We start from the raw sequence: 17377 nt of genomic DNA, 5'->3' as shown, positions 1-17377 counted from the left end.
CCAAGCACCCATTTAATTTAATTCAGTTTCAGACAATTCTTTCCCCACCCAGGAAACATCCTAAAGCAATTTAAACCTTTTTGAATGCTCGGTTTCTGCCCCCAAGCAACAATTTCAGTATAAATATCATCCCCAACTGGCTGTTCTTCAGCATCAGTCCAGTTGCAGACTTACACTCCGTTGGTTTACATTGCTAAACACCTCACTACACTCACCAGCCCCACTTGCTATAGCAGTTACTGACTTCTCTCCCCATTCTGGACCCACAGCAATTGGAATCAAGATCCATCTAGGTAACGTATTACCATTAGCAAAGCCTTACACTATTCACCACTCCCACCTTTGTTACCTAGTTCTTGCATGTGGTGCGTGAACACCTATATGTGTATATGTGTGTGTGCGTGCATGTATTTTGCTTTCCCCCTAAATAAAACACAAAAACCTATCTGAAATGCCTCTGGAGATCTGTGTGCTTCTGGGCCTGGTATAGTTGGGATGAATCCCGAGGTCACTGTTGCCTCAATCTCCCCTTTGAGCTAAGTATGAAATTCCCCTAAAAGCATAGCACTTGTGTGTGTCCTCCCCAGACTCCAGCATTTCGAGTGACAAAGGGCCTCTGGAATCAACCACAGAGCTAAGAAAGCTCAGGTTGGAAAAGAAACATGAGAGAAAAAAGAATTTTTGTGTCACCCTTTCTTCTCTTCATAGACATTGCTCATAATTGCTAAATGGAACCCTTAATATGTATGAAAACAAGGGCCTGATTTCAAGTTCATTTCTTAAGTTCAGTGTTCTACATGGGGCTACCTTTGTACCAAGTTCGGAAGCTTTAGTTAGTTGAAAACGCGGCAGCCAGATTGGTCACCAGAACATCTAGGTCAGACCATATAACACCAGTATCCCTACATTGGCTGCCAATTAGCTTCCGGCGCAATACCAAGCGTTGCTTATTACCTTTAAAGCCCTACATGGCTTGGGCCTGAGCTACTTGAGGGAACGCCTCTCCCTACACCATCCGCCCTTCACTCTCAGAACATCTGGGAAGAATCTATTAGATTACCCAAAGGTCAGGCTAAGAACAGCTTCTCACAGAGCATACACAGCCATGGCCCCCAAGTTATGGAACAACTTGCCGGAGGAGATCCATCTTAACACCACCTTGGATGCTTTCAAGAAAGGACTTAAGACGGATCCCTTCCGGCAGGCTTACCCAACTGACCTCTTGTAAAGAACTTAAGGAAAAATTCCACTTCTGATCACAACTGTGCATTTTAAATGATGTTTTTATTTGTCAGTTTTAACCGTTTTGTTGTTTTACTGTGTGTCAATTAGATGCTATTGTTGTTTTGTGGCTATTTTATGAACAGACCTTACTGTCAGGAAGTTCCTTCTAATGTTGAAGTGGAATCTCTTTTACTGCAGTTTGCATCCATTGTTCTGTGTTCTAGTCTCTGGAGCAGCAGAAAACAAGCTTGACATTCCTTCAAATATTTAAACAGGGCTAACCTTCTCTTCTCCAGTCTAAACATCCCTAGTTACCTAAGTCGTTCCTCATAGTTTCCAAATCCTGCACCATTTTAGTCGCCCTCCTTTGGACATGCTCCAGTTTCTCCACATCCTTTTTGAATTGTGGTGCCCAGAACTCGACACAATATTCCAGGTGAGGCCTGACCAAAGCAGAATACCATGGCACTATTACTTCCCTTGATCCTGACACTATACTTCTATTGATGCAACCTAAAATCACATTGGCCTTGTTAGCTGCCGCATCACACTGTTGACTCATGTTCAACTTGTGGTTTACTTGGACTCCTAGATCCCTTTCACATGTAGTTTCATTCAGCCAGGTGTCCCCCATCCTATATCTGTGCATTTCATCCCCCTCTTAAGCCTGATCCCCTTCCCTTTTTCCCTCCGCTCTCCAACCTTTCCTCTTGCCCATCTGCACTGCTTCAGTATTTGCCCTTCACCATCTCTTTCCTGCCTTTCTGTTTTTCACATTCGCTCCTTCTCTCTATCACAGACACACACCCATTTATGTGATGCATAAAAGGGACACTTTGAGGCTCATTTGTTGAGAAAGGCAGGATAATCCATATACAAATTACTCATTGGGAAAGGCAAAGCAAGGGGGCTGGGACCTGGACTTGTTTTGGTGAGGATCAAGCACCAGGGAGCAGTATTAAGACATCTCTAAGACAGGGATGGGCTACTGTTGGGGATTGGGGGCGTCACATTGGCCCCCAGGGGATCTCAGGGGAAACTGCACATTGTATTGCCTGAAAATAGGAATAAAGTTTTGTGCCTCAGTATCCCATTGCATCCCTTTGGGGAAGTGAAGCAGAATCTCAAAAGGCTGGAAGAGGGCCAAAAAAGGAAAAATACTCAGAGATGTGCTACCATTTCAATGAGAAATGCATTACTAGTAATCTCCATGCTGTCTTCCTACAAAATCCTAGCATTGGTGAGATATCTGGGGGCGGAACTTAGTTTCAGAATTAAAAAGTCCTTTGCTTCCACCAAAAGGTTTATTGAGAAACTCAGGCAGAAGGGTCCATTAATACATCTAAGCTGTACCTGAAGTGTCTAAACCTTTTCCCTCTGTCGTTAACTACCTTCACACTCCTTCCTTTTCCTCCCCTTCAGCCCCTAACCAGCCCGGCTGCCAAGGTACCTCTTGCCTTCTTCTTCCACCGTTCACATGCGCCTCTCCCCCCTGGGGCATGTCTGCCACCCAGAGTTCACAGACCAGGCAGTTAATACCCTCCACAACTGCTTCCCTTCCCCCGAAGCCATTCTAGGCCCCAATATCCTTACCAACTACTTAAAACTACTAGCATTTAAACTACTAACAATCCCCCCTAAACCCCAATACCATTCTGGATGAACCACAGAACCTGCTTCTGACAATTGGCAGTTTATAATACAGTATTTGGAATCCTTATAAAGTGGAGAGCAATAGTGCCACACTAAACTACAAATTCAAATATTCTACAGGATGTTGCTATCACAATTAAACTACGCTTCAAAGGGATCTAGGACTCCTAGTAGACCACTAGTTGAACTTGGACCAACAGTGTGATGCGGCAGCTAAAAAGGCCAATGTGATTCTAGGCTGCATCAATACAAGGATAGTTTCTAGATCAAGGGAAGTAATAGTGCTGCTCTATTCTGCTTTGGTCAGGCCTTACTTGGAATAATCCTGTGTCCAGTTCTGGCCTCCGAAATTCAAAAAGGATGTTGACAGGTTGGAACATGCCCAGAGGAGGGCAACCAAAATGGTGAAGGATCTGGAAACCATCAAGCCCTATGAGGAGCGGCTTAGAGAGCTGGGTATGTTTACCCTGGAGAAAAGAAAATTAACAGCGGATATGATATCCATGTTTAAATATTGGAAAGGGTCGTATTGAGGATGGAGCAAGCTTGCTTTTTGCTGCTACAGAGAAAAAGAGACACCACAATGGATGCAAACGACAGAGAAAGAGGTTCCACCTGACCATTAGGAGGAACTTTGGGACAGTAAGAGCTCTTCGACAGTGGAATATACTCCCTTAGAGTTTGGTGGAGTTCTCTTCTTTGGAGGTCTTGAACCACAGGCTGGATGATGCTTGGAATGTGTATTCCTGCATGGCAGAAGAGGGTTGAACCTGATGGCCCTTGTGGTCTATTCCAACTCTATGATTCTATAATGCTAGTGGATTCCGGTTCCTTACCCACAGAGGCCACGTTCTCATAATTCTCCATCATTATATGATTGTACATCAGTCTCTGCTTCTTCGTTAACAGTTTCCATTCATCCTCGGTGAAATATACTGCCACATCCGCAAAGGTCACCTGCAACAGAAAATAGCCCTCATCCAGAGAGTGACTAAGCAAAAGGGGAGGAAAGCACATGATGCATCCAAATATTATTTGATCACTTTAGAATTCAGTCCATTAAATAAACTTTAAATGCTTTCAGCAAGAAAAAAGCTACTGCCTTTGAGATCCAGTTTGTCTTGAATCTTTTCAATATAACCAACAATATAATTTAGGCCATGGCTGGGATATTGATGATGGATTAGGATACTGACTATCCCAACACATACAGTACATTTAGCCACCAAAGATTTATGGTGCATTTAGACATTTCTTGCCACATTTTGGAGGCAAATGTCATTTTTATAAAGCAGTTCTGGGGAGCACCTGGGCTTAAGGGTCACTGGGCCCACCCCCAATTTACATCCAGAGACATTCTCCCATAGCCCCCAACACTTGATTCATGGGAAAAACAAGACACATGTGGACAAGCAACCCAGAAGGCAGTGAAGATGACCAAAGTTGTTTATGAGGAAGATCACACAAGCTAGGAAAGACACAGCAGTTTGCTTTTGCTTCAGCCTCCTGGGAAGGGCCATATCCAGTTTCCTTCTTTCCTCTCCTCTCCCCACTTTTGAGCTGATAGGCTGCAAACTCAATTGCACTCAGGAACTAAGGTGAGCTGAGAAAGGGGAAAGTGGGAGGAGGATAGACCAACTGGGAAATTTTTAAAAGCCCCTGAATAAGTGGGGTGACAGAGGATTAACCAGGACTGTCTCTGCCAAACTTGGACAGTATATTATTTGCTTCCTTTCATAAATTGACCCAGAAGTGACACAGATGAAGCTAACAGGATAGTGACTCACCAAAGAGCTGTTGTACCTCGGCTTCCTATTTCTGTTGGAGCCCAACTCCCTCCGCTTGGCCTCTGTGTTGGCCATCAGGTGGGCAGGGGTCCTGTTGGCCCTGTACTTCGTCACTTCCAGCAAGAGAGGCCCAAAGCTGTGTCCAAAGAGGCTGAGATGAAGTTCCTGAGAAAAGGGACCAGGGTTAGGATTGGCTCGGTAAGAAACCCTGCAGCACTCAAAGACACAGAGAACAGCATCCTGCTGGTGAGATACGCAGGTGACATATGCCTCCTTTGGGCCAATGCAGAGGTGGGCATCCCCTTCCTCCCTCTGCTCCAACCAAAGACCCCTGGACCTAGCATAGATTCACTGCAGGTCCCCTACACAACAGATACTCCATGCCTTCTTAGAGTGGAGAGGGATTAGGGGATGGGAAATTGGAGAGGGCCCTGGTTATGTCCCTTTAGCTAGATGTGAAATGAGGGCATCATAAATAAATAAATCATCTGCTGAAACCTCCAGTGCTTTTCCCCATCATCAGCCCTTTTCCCAAGAAGGCTGCATCCGCACTATATAAATAAGGCACTTTGACACCGGTTTAACCACTCAGTGCTATGGAATCCTGGGATTTTACATTCTCTGCCAGAGAGATCTCATGCCACAACAAACTACAAATCCCAGGATTCCACAAAATGGAGCCAGGAGAGTTAAAGCGGTTTCAAACTGGATTATTTCTTCAGTGCAGATACAGCCTGAGTCGGTTGTAAAAGGATAGAAGCGCCCAAGTCTTGTTTCATTCTTGGTGATATGAGTTATTCTGGTCTGTCTCCTTCCTTCTTGCCTGAAAATCTATTAATAAGGAAACTGAGAAGACTTTTAAAACCTCCCAAAGGAGCCACTTTTGGCCTTTTTTGGGGGACTAGCCTCCTCTTAGGAGCCAAAGCCCAATGTTTATGAATAATAATAATAATAAGGCTTATATTAAAACTATCCTCCCCATTTCTGATCCCTTTTAAAACCCATGATCCCCAGAAGGAGCAGAGCTTTGTAATAAGAAAACACTCTCAGAAAGACACACAAAGGGACACACTTCCTTCCTTTTGGCCCAAGGAGCCTGGCCTCCTTCTGACTCTGGAGCCTCAGGAGAGAAAGAGAGGCCTCTGTTCAACTGAGGCTCAGAGAAGGTTCTGGAACATTATTCCCCACAGTCACAAGCAGCACAAAATGGCCTCCAGAACACAAAATGGCCACCTCCACCTCAGCACTTGGCAGTTGGAGGCCTCAGCGCACCAGTGAAGCCTACCGCTTCCAGGCCTTGTCCCTCTGCTTCCTCTCCACTCCCCACACTCGTTCGTTCGTTCGTTCGTTCGTTCGTTCTTTCCTTCCTTCCTTCCTTCCTTCCTTCCTTCCTTCCTTCCTGTCTCTCTCTGTCCCTTTCCCACTCTCTGCTCCTCACTCTCTCTTCCGCGCACAGAGCTAAATAGAGAGGCAGAAGCTCCTCCCCTCTTCATTCTGGCCAATGAGGGCAAAGGAGTTGGAAGGCCCCTCCCCCTGCCCCACCCTCACAGGCTCCTCCTGCAGTTAATATGGAACAAGGCATGAGGGACTGAGGGACCCTAGAGCCCCAGCCACAGGGACACTGGCCAAAGGCACACATTCCCAGAGCCTAAGGCCCATGAAATGGCAGCCCTATGCAGGGCAGGACCCTCCTCTCTCTGGCCCTGTGGATGCTGGGAGATCCAGTCCAGGAATACACTGCAAATCCCATTGGCAAGAGAAAAGGGGTCCCACAGGGATCTGCCCTCGGCCCAGTGCTATTCAATGTCTTTATCAATGACTTGGATGACAGAAATGGGGGCATATCAAATTTGCAGATGACACCAAATTAAGAGAAGTAGCTAATACCCCAGAGGACAGGATCAAAATTCAAAATGGCCTTAATAGATTAGAAAGCTGGGCCAAAGGTAACAAAATGAAATTCAACATGGAGAAATGTAAGGTACTGCACTTAGGGTGGAAAAATGAAATGCAGAGATATAGGATGGGGGACACCTGGATGAATGAAACTATGTATGAAAAGGATCTAGGAGTCCAAGTAGACCACAAGTTGAACATGAGTGAACAGTGTGATGCGGCAGCTAAAAAGGCCAATGCTATTTTAGGCTGCATCAATAGAAGTATAGTGTCTAGATCAAGAGAAGTAATAGTGCCGCTCTATTCTGCTTTGGTCAGGCCCTAATTGGAATATTGTGTCCAGTTCTGGGCACCACAGTTCAAAAAGTATGTTGAGAAACTGGAGCGTGTCCAAAGGAGGGCAACTAAAACGGTGAAGGGTCCGGAAACCATGTCCTATGAGGAACGACTTAGGGAGCTGGGGATGTTTAGCCTGGAGAAGAGAAGGTTAAGAGGTGATATGATAGCCCTGTTTAAATATTTATTCATTTATTTATTTATTTAAGGTATTTATACCCCGCCCTTCAGCCCTAATGGCTCTCAGAGTGGCTTACAATTATTATTTTTAATTAGACGGTTCCCTGCCCTCAGGCTTACAATCTGAAATGATGTGACACAAAAGGAGAAGGGAATGGTGGTGGGGAAGGGGATGAGGTCCAGTGGTTCTTCTCTCCCTCTGCGGCCTGGATCAAGGCAGATGGACTGCTGGGAGGGCTCTCTTTCTTCAGGCTAACCCTGATGGAGCTGGGCCTGCCTGTTCACTGCCTCTCAGCTGTGTATAATATTCTCCAGTTCTTCCACCAAGCGCCCCTTGCCTGGGTTGTCCAGATGTTGTATGGCCTTCCTGACTGGCCGCATCTTCTCTTCGCACTGAAGAGGGAAACAAACAGAGAGGAGCCATGTGAAAGTGAAGGGTGGGAGGGAAGGTGGGAGGAATTGTTTAAACTTGCCTATTGCTCTGGACAGCTAAGGAAAGTGGAAAATCAGCTCATCTAAAATGTGATGCTGAAGAAGAGTTCAATGGATACTCTTTTCTGCATGCTTTCAACATGTTAGGAGTGGCAGAAAGCGTACAATGTCAAATGTTTCTTGGTCCAGTTGCTCTTCCTCCTCTTCTTCCTCCTGTTCCGCGATAGCTATGGGCTCGCTCCCATTTGCAACGTAGACAGGGCACTTTGGTGGGTTCCTTGTATCTCCAACTTTGGCCTCACTGTCTTTGGCCTGTGAAAGAAGAAAATTGGGCAGATTAGTCCTAAAGTAAAATTAGGGATGTGACAAAATCAGGGATCTGGCCATTGAAAGAAAGGAGGGGGAGAAGGTGTGACATTGCCTTGTTGTGGTGCTGCTGTTGGTGGTGCTGGCATGTCTCCGGGTCATTTTTGACTAATGGAGGCCTAAAAGCAGACCTGTCTTAGGTTCTTCTGGGCAAATTTATTTAGAGAGGGTTTGCCATTGCAATCTTGTGAGGCCGACAGTGTTTGACCTGCCTAAGGTCACCCAGTGGGTTTTTTTTATGTTTGATCAGGGAATTGAACCCTGATTGCTAGGGTCCTAATTTAATATTTAAACAGGCATGCTATACTTGCTATACCTTCTCTGTCTTGTCCTTGGTTTTTCCCCTCTTCTTCTCATCCTTCTTTTCTGGACTGATTGCAAGAATTCCTTTATCTTCTTTGTGCTCTTTCTTCTGCTCTGTTTTTTCAAGGCTCCTATCCTGTCCATCCTTCTAGAAAAAAGGAAGAAAGGATGGAGTAAAGGAGACAAAGGGACTTTTTGGGAGACCTAGTTTAAAACTAAAATAGCCACATCATGCTGGCTCTACCTTCTCTTTCCCCCTCTTTTGTTTCTTTCTTCTCCTTCTCATCCTCCTTTTCTGTATTTTCCTTGTTCTCCTTCTTCTCCCCCATTTTTTCAAGGCTCTTATCCTGTCCCTGCTTCTAGAAAAAAGAAAGAAAGGATGGAGGAAAGGTGACCAAGGGAATCCTTTTTATACCTTCTTTCTGCTAAAAGATGCAAATGAATATTTTTTTCAATCCCAAAACAAGCAATGAAGTAGCAAGAACAATGCCCCTTGTGAAAGAGCCGGCTGGCACATGGAGGAGACACTCCATTTAGCTGGCTGAAATGTACCTGCTCAGAAGTCAGCCTGCCCCTCTCGCTTTTCTCAGTATGAGGTTGCATCCTGGAATCCAACATATCATCCACGGGATGTTCTTCCAATGGCCAGCCAAAAATCTCCTGATGCATTTTACTAAACTGGTACAGGAGAGACATTGATGATGGGATCTATGGGGTTTGCTTTACCTTATCCTTTCCTTCTTCCGACGGGTTGTCCGAGTGCTGAAGAGAGACTTTAATCCCACCCTCATCCTTGCCTTTGATGGATTTGTTTTCCTTTTTACACAGGGCTTCTGCTTTTAGGAGCCCTGGTGACACAGCGGATAAATGCCTGTACTGCAGCCACTCACTCAAAATCATAAGGTTGCGAGTTCAAGACCAGCGAAAGGGCTCAAGCTCGACTCCAGCTTGCATCCTTCCGAGGAAGTTGCTAAAATGACTTCCCAGATTGTTGGGGGCAATTAGCTTACAGTTGTAAATCACTTAGACACTGTTAGTTCAGTATGAAGCGGTATATAAATGAAGCTGTTTGTTTGTTTTTCACCTTGATCAGAGGAGGGAAAGGATCCCTACTTAAGAAGGAAAATAGTAGCAGCTGGAAGCATCTCATTTATGTGAGCACTGGATCCCATCCCTGTCAAACCTCTCTTGGGCTTCAAGAGGTTTCATTAACTGCTTCCCGCAAGTTTGCAAAACTACATCTGCTACGATTTGAACTAGGCACTTAGTTATTTAAAGACCTAAATGGCTTGGAACCCCTGTACTTGAAGGAGTGCTTCCTATGGACCCATCTGCCTAAGAAATAAAGTCTTTTGGAGAGGACCTCCTCCATGTTCCTCCAGTGGGCTCTGTTTATGGTGGGAGGATGTGAGAGAGGGCCTTTTCTACTAGGGCGCCTTCAGGGGTCCAATTGGCACCAACACCGATTTCATTGAATGCCAAATAAAACTTGGCTTTTTGCTTCCCGGTGCCTTTGGATTTAATCCATATTTGTGCATGTGTTTGGTTTCAAATTGTTTTCAAAGGCTGTCGGCTCTTCTATTTTAATTTGCCATATTTTTAGAATATAGGTTTACCCGACTTAAATCACTCTTCTTTAAATTTGCAAAGAGATCTTGTGGCACCTGTGAGCTTTTCTCTTTCAAGCGCTTGTTTTCCTGCTTCTTTTTCTTGACCAAATTCAGTAGTAGTCACGCTGGGTTTGGAGATGCTCCTCCTGTGGCGTTTTGTCTCTCTCAACTTCCAGGATCTTTGGATGGGAAAATACACAAAAAGAAAAGAATATCCCACATGTTTTTTAAAAGTCCCCTACCAGAGCAAGGCAAGCAAGGGTTGGAAGGCGTGATTTTGAACGTGATGTGAACATTGTTTTCTGCGAGCAGCTTGTAGGTGACACATCTGATTCACATGGTCATTATGGTATTAATGTTTGTTCCATTGTAATAGGAACTCCACAACGCATGATCTGTGATTGCACAGTTTTTCTCCCTGTCATTCTGTATTAATAACAATGAGAAGTAACAGTTACGTAAAGGTAATGATACAACAAACAAAAAAAATGAGTTTGTATAACTATCTCCAAATCAACTAAAACAGCAAATCCCAGCAAGACAAATCATTTCGGCTTGTGTACCTTTCTACAAATAGATGCAGGAAGTTTAACAGGAAATGTGTCTAGTTTTGTTTACATATGCAATGCAGATATCCCAAATCTCCAACAAAAATGTTGTATAATCAAATATTCCCTTGTATCTGTAGCCTAAATCTGTGTTTATCATGGCAAGGAATTCACTTTATATACATTTTCCCATTAGAAAGGGGGTATGTAAATAAACTTGACTTGCCTCGTAAAATTCATCGAACGGCTCTCACTAGAGACAAAGGTCTGCATCCCACTGTGTCTAACCCCCTTAGTCGTTTCCATCTTAGTGGGACAGTGAATCCATGTTGGTTTTAATCTTGATTGTCCAAGGCATTGAATTTATTGGGGGGAAGAGAGTTCAGTAAAAAGTTTGAGGCAGATTTAATGCTCCCCTGCTCTGACCTCCATTACTTTAAGGATAAATTCTCAGTGGGAAGGAATAATTAACTCTCTTTCCAAGACAGCCAGATGTGAACACGCTGCCCATCTCTAAAACCCCATGGAAAGTGCATGAGGCTTCTTCTGTACCTTGTCAGTTAGTTCCAGGTCGTCCTCTGATTCTATGAGATCCATGTTTCTGTAGCCATGCCAGTAAGATCCCAGCGGCAAATGTGAGTCATCCTCCAATCCGCATTCAACATCCAAATGGGCTGCTTTGACTCCGTAGGTCAGAGAAAACCTGTCCATTTGAGCAAAGAGTAGAAAGAGGAGGTGGTGCCCCTTTTCCATATTGCGTCTTTTCTCCTAAGGCCAAGAACCTCTTGCATAAAAGTGTCCCAGACTCACTTGGCTCCCTTCCTCTGGGTCAGAAAATTTCTGCTTTGGACTCTGGGTCACGATCGCTGTCTCTTCTTCATTTAACATTATGCCTTTCTCATTCATGTTAAGGCCAGACAATTTTGTGGAGAGACCTTTCTTCTTTCCAAGACCATTGTCTGGAGAAGATTTTTGTTTTAAGTATAAGAACAGTCTAACAAATAAATACAATTTTACCTCAGCAAATTAAGTGAAACTAAGGAAAAGCATCATAGGATCTATCAGGAAGAACTCTCTTCATCATGTAAACTTTTAGCAGGATCGCTAGTGGTCAAGTTGAAGGCAGTTCTTCATTTGTCTGTGTTCAAAGGAGGTTTGTCATAGGCCACCTCCACCGTTTAACTGTGGATGAAAAAGCCCACCAGCCTATATGCCTAGAAAAGAAATTTGGGGCACCTTCCTGGAAGGATTTTTCTTGAACTGCCTCCCAAATAATATGTCTTCTGTGAAAGATTACAAGCCTTGTGTTTTCTAAGGAGCAAAGCTGTGTCTAAGCATTGCCATGGAAGAGGTCCATACATTTCTAAATGGGGTTGAGAAAGTGGAAGGAGACACAGTTTTCTCCTTCTCTCTTCTTGCTTGATCTTGGGGTCATTTAGTGGAGATGGAAAATTCAGGACAGACAACAGCAAAACAAAAACCACATTTCACACATTTCATGTAAACTTTGACAGACTGTGACTTCCATATTATTGGGGCATTGAATTTCCTCCAGGTTTTCATCCATGGGGCTGGAGCCCATTTCCAAAATAGAGTCAGCAGCAGAGAGAGCTCAGACTAAAAGACAGAGCAGATTCACCAACCCACTAACATGGAAGTCTCCATTCACTACTGTCTATGTGATATGACTCTAAGCCATTGTCCTCCAATGTCCTCTTTCCCTCCCAGTTAACATTTGAAGATTATCCCTTGCAGATCTTGGAGAACGAACTTCCAACCGAAGGAATAGCAGTATCCTTATTTTACTAGCATCTGTTCTTTTTTAAGAAATGCTTTTGTTCATTCTACATTTTGTCTTCTAAGCCACCTTGAGACCCATCCATGAGAGAAAGGTGGGATGAAATTTAATAGATAACACAACCATACAGTTCAAAGAACGTACAATAGGAATGAATGAATAAGGAGGATGCTTTCAGGTGAGATCAACCAGTCCAACTTGTGATGCCTTCACAAAGCAGGAGTAGGTTCCACTGTAAGAAAGACAGTATTCAAAACACTAACATAAAATAGGAAACAGGCAAACTAACCCAGAGAAATGCTCTTCTCCTGAGGTCTCTCCTCCTTCTCTCAGCCTCAACTGACTCAACTCCCTCCTTGGACAAGATTCTCAGTTCTTTCCAGGGAAACCAACCAAAGAAACACATTCTCCTTGGTTCCATCTGACCACTTCTCCATGAGTCCAATGACATGGGTTGCATTTCTCTTAATGGGATGATTTCAACTGCTTTTTAACATTTCACAGTTAGCTTTCAGTATCCACAGATTCTGCATCTCAATATATCCCCAAAAAGCCAACCTTGATTTTGCCATTTTATGTAAGGCGCATCATACTACAACCCCATTGTTTGTAATAGGACTTGAACATCCACGGATTTTGGTTACTAAGTGGGGTCCTGAAACCAAACCTCAGCAGATACTGAGGTCAAACTGTAAATAATGTTCAAATTCTTTTTACTTTCAGAATAAACAACCATACAATCAATAAAATTACAATTCAAACAAACATCACACTTTTTCTTATTTTTGTTCTTATTATTACCATCTACATCTTTCTCCTTCCTACCTCCTTTGTTCTTTAAAGACATGTGAAGACTAGATTGGGTGGAGAGGCTGAGGGGAGAACTTCTATCTATGCAGGGCAGCCGGGGTATCAGTATCAATAACAGTGTCGGTGACAGTGTTCTAGAAAGACCTGCCGAAAGAGATCCATCTTAACAGCCTTTTTAAAGGCTTCTAAAGTGGTGATGTGATGGATCTCTTCTGGCAGGTCATTCCAAAGCCTAGGAATGGCAGAAGAAAAGGTCCTCTCTGTTGTTGAAGCCAATCTAGTCTTCTTAGGCTTTAGGAGACTTTTTCCAGTGAAGGGAGGATTGTGTGGAAGAAGGCACTCCTGCAAGTAGTCTGGACCCAAGCCATGTAGGGCTTTAAAGGTTACAACCAACACCTTGTATCTTGCCCAGACACTAATGGGCAGCCAATGGAGGGATTTAAGAACCGGTGTAAAGTGGGCAGTTCTAGAAACTAGAAACTACAAATTCCATGATTTCACAGGATGTTGCTATAAAAATTAAACTGGAACCAGTGTCCCACGCAATGTAGCTTTCTAGAGCACTTGCCCCCATTCTATAGGAAGGGCAATGGGTCCTTACCCACAGAGGACACATTTTCATAGGTTTCCATCATCACCTCTTTGTACAGAAATTTCTGCTTTGGACTCAAGAGTGGCCATTCCTCCTCTGAGAAGAACACTGCCACATCTCAAAAGGTAATCTGCAATACAAAATAGCCTTTGCTGAAAGACAGAGGATTGTAAATAACACCCCCATTGCATCCTAGTCAGTCAAATTCCCAATGGCTCCACCACGAAAAAGGAGGTCTGGACACTAACCTGTCCGGAGGTGTTCTTTCCTCCAATTTCTTCAACAAAGGAGGAATTGAGGGTTGTTTCTCTTCTCTCCCTTCCTCTGGAAGCCATCTTGGTTCTTTCCACACCTGCAGAAAATACAAAGTGTTTTTATGTGCACACATTTATGCAATCTTTCACGGACCACTGAAAATACAATTCAACAGCGCTAAGAGCAATTCAAACCTGAACCTTCCCTAAAATTCAAAATAAATCCATTGGAAAGCAGGATATTAACTAGTGATGATATTATTATTATTACTATTATCAGTCTCACCTCCAAACCCTCAGAGAGAGAATCTTGTGAATGCTGGAAGACTAAGACAGTTCACTGGGCCTTTGAGGGCATAGAGACCAGCATCCTTAGCCGGCATGAGGGCAAAGATGGCGTCTGCAGAGTGCACTCCCTGACTCTTCTCCTATGCCAGTGTGACGCTGCACACCGCACTACATCACAGGCGACGTAGTGCTAGTCCTCTGGCACTACATCCAGATGACGCAGTGCCAAAGTAGTGCAGAAAAGCCACAATGTTGGTGGATATGGCACTTTTTCCCTGGCGCAGAAAGGAGCTCCTTTTTGCACTATGGAAAGGCCACATCAGGGCCACAGCGTAGCCTTATTATAGTGCAAAAAGGAGCTGCAACAAGCAGTGTGTTTGCCATGGCCCTGATCTGGTGCTAAAAAGGGCGGCCTGTACATCCCCTTAATTTCCAGAAAATGGGTCTAGGATTGGAGTCCTAGGGCTGGCCCCAGCCTTCATCACTCCAAACATGTCAAGAGGAGGAGGGCTGGGTAGGACTCATGTGTCTGATTGATTTTAATGGTTCTATTTTTTTTCTTCCAATAATCTACATAAAAATCATAATGTATAGATAGACAGCAATAACAACAACCCAGTAACAACAACCATAGCAATTGCAATACTTAAATGTTGCTATTAAATATTTCCCATTGCCTTCCCTTAAGGCTGAGAGAGTGTGACTTCTCCAGTCACCCAGTGAGTTTCTATGTTGGAGCTGGGATTCAAACCCTGATCTCCAGAGTTGTAGTTCCACTATGCTCAAACCACAAGGCCACACTGACTCCTATATCATGGACATCGTTTCACTGGTCCATTGTATGTCATGGACGTGCCCCAACGTAGTCATCCATGAGAGCCTGAGATCACCATGGAATAGTCTCAATGCTTCAGGTGAGGAGCATCAGACTGAAGTCACAATGGGACAGTCTCAATGCTTCAGGCAAGGAGCATCAGATGCCCTCGGTTCGCCTCTGACATCTTCCTCCTCTCCACCTTTAACCTGGGCACCATCCACTTCATAAGGTCTTTTAATTCCTTGATGTCTTCCTCCATTCGATAAACGTCTACCTGGGGTTCTTCTTTGCTGGGGCGGCTATCAAGCGACTCCCCCACTGCCAGGTCCCAGGCTGTCACTCTGCCTCCCGACGGCCTTCCTTTCCCCAGTCTGGGGCCGGAAACCCAAATCCTCCAGTGGTGGCCTGGATGGTGTGAGCTTCAGGAGGTTTCCCAGTCTTGGGCTTGGCTCCTAGTTCCTCTGAAGAAGGCACCTGCTCCTCCACCACCGGGATCTCCAGAACCACTCTTCTTGTTCCTGGGTCTCCACTGGAGGTAAATCTGTGAGACTTTGCAAACTGTGAGATCTGGAGTCAGTCCTGTGCTCAAAAAATAAAACTCATTTGAAACAAAAGAAGCTTTATTGATGAATCCAGGCAGAAACATCCATTAACACCTTTCTGCAAAGTCAGAAGTCCAAAGGAACTTGCTCCCTTCTTAACTCACTCAACCCAGCCCCCAGTTCCCAAGCTAAAACAACACAAGCAGAGGTTGCATAGATACCAAGGTTGTCTATACTTCCCTTCCCTTCTCCCAGACAGCCTCACCTTGAAGAGCGGTGTTCAATAGCCAGCTTCACTCCTCCTTGAAAACCCGTCTACAGCTGCAACCCCAGCCCCTCTCCAAACGCCCGCCTTCATCTAAAAGCCACTCCATCTGTCCTTCTATCACTTTCCATTATGTGCTTTCTATAACCCATCACTCTACACTGCCTACTAAGAACTACAACTATAACTCCTACTTTAATAACCAACCCCTAATATTTTTACCCTTTATGACAGAACTCTTATACACAAGTTCTGACCTTTCTCAATCCTTCAGGGACACACCACCAGTTTGAAGTGACAATTCTCCCATCTCAATTGTTCAGGCAAGGAGCATCAGCCTGAGGTTGCAATGGGCCAGTTTAAATCTTTCAGGTAAAGAGCACTACCCTGAAGTCACAATAGTAATGTCTCAATTCTTCAGACAAGGAAACTCAGGCTGAGATCACAATGGGCCAGTTTCAATCCTTCAGGCAAGGAGCATCAGCCTCAGGTTGCAATGGTCACGTCTCAAACCTTCAGGTAAGCAGCATTAGCCTAAATTCAAAATGGTCCCATCTCATTGTTGCAGGCAAGGAGCATCAGCCTGAAGTCACAATATGTCATGAATCCTTTTATTCATGCATTTATTCATTTAGGGATTCATGCCATAAAGGTTATAGGTTTTAGTGTAGATTAGACTTAAGATAGATGAGATTTATGGTGGGTTAAAATAATATGTTTTAATATCTGCTTTAATAGAAGATACTAGAAAGAGGTAGAGAGATCATGGCTAAAGAATGTGCTTCTTTGCTAGGATTGGAATGTGTGGGCATCACCCTTCTAACAGAGACTTGAGTTTAAAAGACTGGTCTCTGTAAAAGGAGGGGGAACCTAGAGAGTTATTGGTATTTTTTATATTGCATTATGTTGCTATGGGTTTGTGCTTGTTATATTTTCATATGGTACCATATTATGTGGAGATTGATGGGGTTTTGTATTATAGATAGCTATATATATTGTTAAGCCATAATGTTAATGAAAACTGTTGTGTGGCTGAGTTCTGTGGTCCAAGGCCACAGGTTCAGTGGTTGAGAAAAGGCACATGAGAGCGTAATTGGTTTTAGGAAAGCTGCCAGAATCCCGGATGGGAGGACACTGCGCAGAAAAGGGCGGGAGAACGCTGTGCGGGAAAGGGCTATCCAATTAATTTGGTTTACTGGTAAATGGAGTGGGGTGGATTCATATGGTTATAAACTGGATATCTTTATACTTTCTTTCATTCGTGACAAAAAAGTTACTTCCATTACTTCTTCTTCAATACAAGCTCTTCCTTTTGCAAAGTACTGCCTTTTGTGTTGCAAGAGGGGCTGCGATTAGGACCCTGACAGATATCTCTCTCCCCTTCCATTCACCCTGCTTTCCCAAAAGGGCTGGAGAGCATACCAAACCAACCACAGAACCTTTCCCTGCTCTTGTGTAATGCCAGGTCAGTCAAAAATAAAACGCACATAGTCCATGATCTCCTACTGGACCAAGAGGCTGACCTGGCTTGTTTCATGGAGACCTGGCTGGTGATGATAGCTCAGCCAGCTGGGATCAGGCCTTACCAGCTGGGTTCTCCATCAATGAGAAGGTAAGGGGAATGCCTTTGGTCCATGAAGACAATCTTGCCTTGAGCAGGATACCTATCCGTATGA

At 44.2% G+C, this 17377-nt stretch overlaps 1 protein-coding gene across 1 annotated transcript in view; it reads right to left on the bottom strand.

The window, feature by feature from the left end:
* Window positions 1-17377, bottom strand: part of LOC149287671 (uncharacterized) — a 432704-nt gene that overhangs the window by 206306 nt on the left and 209021 nt on the right. The gene's annotated exons all lie outside the window — the stretch shown is intronic.

This window comes from Sceloporus occidentalis, unplaced genomic scaffold (assembly GCF_023333645.1).
Source record: "Sceloporus occidentalis isolate IW3139 unplaced genomic scaffold, rSceOcc1.0.p SCAF_57, whole genome shotgun sequence".
NCBI classification, from domain to species: domain Eukaryota; kingdom Metazoa; phylum Chordata; class Lepidosauria; order Squamata; family Phrynosomatidae; genus Sceloporus; species Sceloporus occidentalis.
This window is presented reverse-complemented; position numbering and strand designations above follow the sequence as displayed.